Below are 8,090 nucleotides of genomic sequence, written 5' to 3' on the forward strand. Positions count from 1 at the left end.
AACATCCGAAAAAATGTTGATCAAGCAATTGAAAAAAAAATTGAACAAGTATTTGAAATTTTTTAATCAAGCATGTGGGAATGCTAAATGTGTATAGAAAAATGTTAAACGTGCATTAGAAAATGTGAAAATTTTGATAATGTATTTGAAAAATGTTAATCAAGCATTTGAAAAATTGTTGAACAAGTACTAGAAAAAAATTAATCAAGCATTTGAAAAATGTTAAATGTGTATAAAAATGTTGAAAATGTATTCAAAATGTTAATGTTTCCATTTTAAAATTGTTAATCAAGCATTCAGAAAATTGCAAATGTATAGGAAAAATATTGACCATGTATTCAAAAAAAATTCATCTTGGAAAAGTAAATCAAGCATTTGAAAAATGTTTAAAAGTTTTATAGAAAAAAATATTGACCATGTTAGAAAAATATTAATTTTGTACTGAAAAAAGTTAAACGTATATTAGAAAAATGTTGTTGACATATACAAAAAAATGTGGAATGAAAGCCAAAAGAAATAAAGAAAACCAAAAAAATGAAAAGTGAAAAAAGAAACAAAATAAACCAGAGGAGAACGCAAATGAATAATAAAACCAAAAAAAACAAAGGCAAGAAAAAGGAAATGAAACTGGAGAAGAAAAAAGAAAAGAGACCATAGAAAACGAAAAAAGCAGAAAAAAACCCCAGAGAAAACCGGTGAAGAAACAAAAAAGATGGAGAAAAGTAAAACAGACTCGAAGCAGCGAACCGGTGGACCGCTCACGAGCCAACTTGGGGTGGCAGGGGGAAATATCAAATACTCCCATCCTTGGGTTGCTCCCCATGCTCCAACTTCAAATAAGTCAATTTCCAATGTGTCAAAAAATTCAGGAAAAAAATCCGGATGTTTATAAGGAATGTGACTACAACTCCTAAAAATTTCAAGTTCAAACTCTAAATGCACATTGAGAAACAAAAATGTGAAATCTAGCATGAATAATGTCATAAAAGAGCAAAAGCATCATTTGACACTATACACATCTGAATTTGCCTTTATTGTTTCTCAATGAACATTTCGAGTTTAGGGGGTGTAGTCATATTCCTTGTGAACATTCACTATTTTTTTCAGAATTTTTGAAACATTTGAAATTGATGTTTTAGACTTGGACCATAGGGAGCAACCCAAGGATGAGAGCACCTGATATTTCCCCGGGTGGCAGGGATCGAAAAGAAAAATGGTCCGGCCCAGTTGCTACAAGAGACGAAAAAAATCCTGCTGCCTAAGCTTATCTCCTTGCGCGGTTTAGCTGAGAACCTGATACCACGCGCTTTCACGTTTGGCCATTTCTTGGGCTATTATTTTTTTAGTTCGACAGTGATTTAGACAAAGAAACAAACGGTGTCCCGCTGTCCGACTTAACCATCTTCCTCCTCCGTTTGTTCCCATCTCATATTCCTAGTGCTCGCTGCGCGCCATTCCTCCACCTTCAGAGGGCCTCCAAGTTGGCGACTTGTTTGCTGGACACATCGTCCACTCCAATAAGCTAGACGTCGCAGGAATCTTCGTGCACATGAGAACGGTCCACCGAGTTGCTGTCGCCAATTTACGCCACTGCTTACGCACGCAAGATAACTTGATCGTTCCATATCATGAGTTCATGACTAGTCATGGTGGAGGTCGCGAGTCCTGACCGAGTGGTCAGAATGCGCTTGATCGGACAAGTTGTAGCTTCCAATCCATTCAGTATTTGAGTGGACAGACATAGATTAGATTGAAAGACACACCCAGTCTAATTACTAGCCAATTTACTAGTCATAGATTAGACGAAAAAAATCCTGCTGCCTAAGCTTATCTCCTAGCGCAGCTTAGCTGAGAACCTGAGACCAAACGTTTCGCATTCACGTTTGGCCATTTCTTGGGCTACTATTTGTTAGTACGACAGTGATTTTGACAAAGAAACAAACGGTGCTCTGCTGTCCGACTTAGCCATATTCCTCCAAGTCCTGCGTGACAAGCCAACTAACCCTACCAAGAGAGATCAATTGAAGATATGTGCAGATACGTCACGTTCAACACTTCTAGTTGCTTCTGAGCAACAACAGGTAACATTTAATGAACATCCAAGAGCATAAATTTTTGTGCATTTTGACTCGATACTTCAGCAAGAATACACCCTCACTTACTATTTTTGTACAGTATAAAGAATCATTCTTGGCATATCCTATGTTACTCGGCAGAAATAAGTATCAGGTATGTGATGCTTGCTTTAAGTACCCGGAGCCGGAGACTTGTCACTTTTAATTTACTGAATACTTGTCCTGATTCCCTTTCCATGCAGGTGTCATCTCACGCAAGCATCAGAGATATGTGCGAGCGGTTTATGTATGAGCAGTTTAATGCAAAGGTGGCACTGCTGATTTTGCTTGAAGGAAAAGTACTCTCCTGAAAATTTAAAAATCGAGAAAGGTACGTCTGAATTTGCAACCTTGAGCCAAGGATTAAATTGTATATCAGCAATCGATTGATGCCCGCTTGTGGAGGCGCATCGGTGTCCAGTTCTCCCTCGTCACTTCCGGGCCACGACTATTCCATTGTTGTGCTCTAACTGCAGTTAGTTACCTTGTCTTCAGCACCGTCACTGAAACTGTCTGTGTCGCTCTAGATGAATGGCTTAATCAGTTGAGTTGACGTTGAACTGTCGGTCTGCCTTTGTTGTCTGAACTGAACGTTGAACGTTTCTCAGATGGATATATTTCAAAAACACATACAAGTCTTGGACTGAATTGTACGCACAAATTCAGTAGATTCCAAATTGTGTGCACATCATATGGTACAAACTGAGAGAGATTGAGAGAGAGCTGTCATGATTTAGATGTACAATACAAACTCTGAGCAAGTATGTTGCAGTCACGGTACGTTTGGAACAGTGTCCACATAAATTCCGGCAGCTATCTAGCCATGTCCACCTATGCACCGTAGAGGGATTTGTAATAAAGGTTATTCTTTTTCTGCGGGAAATGTAATAAAGGTTATTTGGTTGCGCCGTAAAAAAAATTCTGAAATTTCTAAATAATTAGGTGCATGTCATGGTTGCCATAGAACAGAGAAATTTAGACGCATCAAAACTTTTCCTTTAAAATTACCTGCAAAGTACACCATAGAAAAATCCCTGGTGGTTTCTAATACTACTGTATAAAACAAGCAATTCCTGTAGAAAAATAACCCTCTAAAAGTTCCGTGAAATACCTTTGAACCAAAGTGGCCTTTAGACAGTGTTCATGCAAATTGCAGCAGCTAGCTTTTACTTTCGCGAATGAATATGCTTCAAAAATTGTTAACAAGTCTTTGAGTGAACCTATGTACAAATTCTAACTTTCGCCATGATTTGGATGTTCAACAGAAACTATTTGAACAATACTTGGAATGTCGACACGGTTTAGTCCTGCTTGTGGTGGCACACATCAGTGCGCACCATCACTAAGATCGTCACTCTAACGAATGGCATAGTAAGTTGAAGGTTCATAGTGGCCACTGATGAATGGCTGATAGTAGCCTAGCGTCCGCTGATTTTATTGATCTCTCCAAGGTGTATGCTCAAGAAGTTGAAGGAAATGGTGCACAATTCTGAATTTCCAAAAAACGAGAAAGGTACTTTTTTTTTTGTTTAATAGGCAAAGGAGTAAATTATACAGAAGCCATCGGTGTCCACTTGTGGTCCCGTGGATGTGCATTGGCGTGTCTAGTTCTTCTCCTCGATCGGTCACTTTTTGGTGGCGTGGCGACCATTACATGGACGTGCTCTCTCCGTGTGCCCGCAGTAACCTCATCTTCAGCAGCATCATTGAGACCGTTCATATCGCTTTAGATGTTCCTTGAGCGAACATACTTCAGAAGTTGAAGGACCACTACGTGGCGTAGTCATATATACTGAAAGTTGAACGTTGACGTTGAATGCTTGGTCTGCCTTTGTTGTCTGTACTGAACATTTGGATGTTCCCTGAGCGAATATACTTCGGAAGTAAATACAAATTCTGAGCCTCTGAACACCACTTGGCTGCACATCGTATGATAGTGATTTAGATATTCGCAGGAAATATGCAGGAAGATTCCTTTGAGCAGAAGAGACCCTTTAAATACTGTGCACACAAATTCCAGCAACTAGCATGAACCTTCCATCCATCCAAATAGAAACTTTGCGTTGAATGAGTCTTGGAATGTCGACACTTAGATGGTGTCCACACAAGCTCGAGTAGCAGGCTTATCCATGTGTAGCCTGTACTGTCCTATATATAAAGACTCTAGCTAGCCACTCATCCCCTCATCACAAAAGAAAAGGAAGCATTATTGCACCCAAAAACTCTGCTGCTAAGAGCGAGCAATGGACCACGCCACAGGTGCCATGGGCAGCCTGCTCCTCAAGCTTGGCAAACTCCTCAAGGAAGAGTACGACCTGCAGAGAGGCGTCAAGGAAGATATCCAGTATCTCGAGAGAGAGCTGGAGAGCATGCAAGCTGCCCTCCGAAAGGTCGGCGACGTGCCACGGGACCAGCTCGACGAGCAAGTCAAGCTCTGGGCAAGCGAGGTCAGAGATCTTTCATACAGAATGGAGGATATCATCGACAAGTTCCTGGTACGTGTCGAGGGCCCTGAGCCTGACGACAAGCAGCACAAGCTCAAACAGCTCATCAAGAAGATGGGTGACTTGTTCACCAAGGGCAAGACGCGCCATGACATCGGAAAAGAGATCAAAAGCATCAAGGCCCGCGTCCAGGGGGCTGCTGACCGGCGTGATAGGTACAGGGTCCACGAGGTGGTTGCTAATCCAGTTGGCGCAACCACGGTCGACCCTCGCCTGTTGGCTCTATACAAGGACAGGAAAGAGCTCGTTGGCATTGATGATTCAGTGAATGAGCTGACCAAGAAGCTGAGTGTCGGGGATGGTGATGTGTCCAAACAACTCAAGATACTCTCTGTTTTTGGATTTGGAGGCCTTGGCAAGACAACTCTTGTCAAAGCAGTGTATGATAAGCTCCAAAAGCAATTCGATTGCACTGCATTCGTTTCGGTCGGAAGAAAGCCTAGCAGGAAGGAACTTCTCAATGACATTCTTTTTGAAATTGAGAAGCAAAAGTACCCGGAGCTGGGTGAAAAGCAGCTAATCGACAAACTCCGAGGATTACTCGAAAACAAAAGGTATGCATCCTATTATTTCATATACATTAGTTAAATGGGAAAAACTGGTGACAACCTCATCGAGGCGAATTTGATATGACAGTGAATTTTGTTTTGGATGTTCTACACTGGAGAAGGATTTGGATAGCCTATGCTAGTTATTATGTAGATTATTTTACAAGTAAAAGTATCATGTTTAACTTTTTACATTTGGGCCTCCCACATCTATAATTGTATATATAGGTTTTATAACTTCTTGCAATAAATGTGAATTAACAACAGATAGCGCATGAACTTTTTAAATAGATAAATTAGTTAGTCGGAAACTAGAGTTCTTGATGATGAAATGAGATCAAACATGTGCATGTTCTACTCACTGGGACTTCTTTTTAACTTATTTATTATTGCTCTTGCATTATGGATGTGGACAGGTATTTCATCGTGGTTGATGATATATGGGATATAGAAACGTGGGAAGTGATCAAGTGCGCTTTCGTGCATAATAGTTGTGCAAGCAGGATAATCACAACTACTCGTAATCAGAAAGTCGCCAAGGATACAGGTGATTGTGTATACAGTCTGAAACCACTTTCTCATGATTTATCTGAGGAGTTATTTCATACACTGCTATTTGGTGATAAAAGTAAATGCCCTCATGACCATTTGGCAATGGTAGACAAAATTTTACATAAATGTTGTGGTGTACCATTGGCTATAATCACGATAGGTAGTGTACTTGTTGGTAAACTAGTAGACATGGAGGAATGGTCTAAGTTATACAGCTCGATTGGTTTCGGGAATGAAGAAAACAATGTTGTTGAGAACACAAGAAAGATATTGTTATTTAGCTACTATGACCTACCATTACACCTAAGGACTTGCTTACTGTATTTGAGCCAGTATCGAGAAGATGTCTTGATTGAGAAAGACAGTTTGCTATGGAGATGGGTTGCCGAAGGTTTTGTGTATGAAGAACAAGGGGTAGGATTATATGATATTGCTGAGAGATACTTCAACGATCTGATAAACAGAAGTATGATACAACCGATAGGCTTTTCGCATGATGGCATCATAAGTCATTGTCGTGTCCATGATATGGTCCTCGATATGACACGCCTGCTAGCGAAGGAAGAAAATTTTATCACTCTATTGGATGGTAACGAGCAAAACACATATCCAATATGTAACAATGCTCATAGGCTAGCCATTCGAGACAAGAAAGGTCTGATTGACACATGCATGACACATTTAAGGTCATTTAATGCAATTCGCTGTGATAAATTTTGGCCGTCTCTTTCATCATTTCAAGCTTTACGTGTTTTAGTTTTGGACGCTGGTAATTGTAATATGGACAACACAAATCATCTTGAACATCTTGGGAAGTTAATTCACTTGAGGTACCTTGGACTAAGGGGGGTGGATACCCTTGAGCTCCCGAAGGAAATAGGGAATTTAAAAAAATTACAGGCACTAGACTTGAGGGGTCATAGAATACAGGAACTACCACACGGTGTTGGTCAACTAAGTCACCTCAAGCTTTTGCGCGCTGACACGACACAAACAAGAATACCAGACTGGATTGGGAACCTGACATCTCTGGAAGAGCTGTGGATGAGTGAGGCCGACGAGTCTTCAGACTTTGTAAAGGAGCTCGGCAAGCTGACGGAGTTGAGGAAGCTATGCATCACTAAAAAATTATGTTTGACCAGCACAAGTGCGGTAGAAGCTTGGGCGAAGTCCGTAACCAAACTGCTGAAAATCCAATTCATACGGATTGGTTGGGTTGAATCAAATGGATATGATGACAGCACCTACTGTTGGGAGGCTTCATCCCCCCTCGACAGCTGCGCGCCCTACACATATCATGCAAACCACTAGGGCTAATTGCAAGGATTAATCCCAAGCTTCTTCCAAATCTTTCCCATTTATCAGTTCATGTGGATAGTCCTGATCTGGAGACCTTTGGAAGGTTTCTAGAGCTTGTCACTCTCCGGCTGGACATGGATGGCATTCAACACCATGATGTGATGGGCCGTCAAGGTGCATTCCCCAAGTTGAGGGTTTTCAAGACGCAAGCAACGCCCGGCCTGTTTCTTGAGGGATCTATGCCCAGCCTTGAATCCCTCCACTTTAGGGTCGAAGCGCGAGCCTCCGAGGATGGCAAGGTTGATCACTTTGACTTCCATAGCTTGCGAAACCTTCCTTTGCTTCAGGAAGTCACAGTTGATATATGGCTTGCCCCTGGTGTGGACCTCAACAAGGCCATGCAAATGGTAAAGCGCGCAATCGAGATCCTTCCCAATCCTCCCATACTTCATATGGAAATAACTAAATCAGCTTGGGTAAGTGTATTCATACTTTTTATCTCTACTGGCAGCGCATGTTTGCATATCTGTCAAAGGCTTAAATGTTACTATCTCCTTTTTCAGCTTGATGAATTATTTCCATGTTGAGCTAAGCCAGCCGTGTATATCTTCAACGGCATCAAGGTATGCCGTATGCTGCTTATCTATATAGGAGTATCTATCAGTATACAAACTGCAATTAACTGCATGTCTTCCATCTACTCTTTCTACAAGAATCTGCATATATACTTGTTGCCCTTCATCTATCCATTGTACATATATACATTGTCTTTCCCATCATTTACACATACGCATAAGATTTACCGCTCATTTTCTATAACTTATGTCTAATATGTAGGTTGGCAATGTCAACAGATCACTGCAAAGAAAAAAAATGGTATTGAGAGACTTGTACAGCAATATAACGAGCTGGAGGATCGCCTAGCTAGTCATTCATGTAGTTCTTGGCTCAGTGAAAAACAGAAAAGGTTTTTTTCAAATGTTTTAGTTTTTGGCTGTGTTGCTGCTTGATTTGTTTGGTACAATCTGTTGTGTGGTTGTTTAGTCAAAAAGAAAAAAAATGTGTTTGTTTAA

The 8,090-nt window shown here is 40.8% G+C and overlaps 1 pseudogene; it reads left to right on the forward strand.

The window, feature by feature from the left end:
- The first annotated feature begins 4,291 nt into the window (after positions 1 to 4,291).
- Positions 4,292 to 8,090, forward strand: LOC119288416 (annotated as a pseudogene).

This window comes from Triticum dicoccoides, chromosome 4A (genome assembly GCF_002162155.2).
Source record: "Triticum dicoccoides isolate Atlit2015 ecotype Zavitan chromosome 4A, WEW_v2.0, whole genome shotgun sequence".
NCBI classification, from domain to species: domain Eukaryota; kingdom Viridiplantae; phylum Streptophyta; class Magnoliopsida; order Poales; family Poaceae; genus Triticum; species Triticum dicoccoides.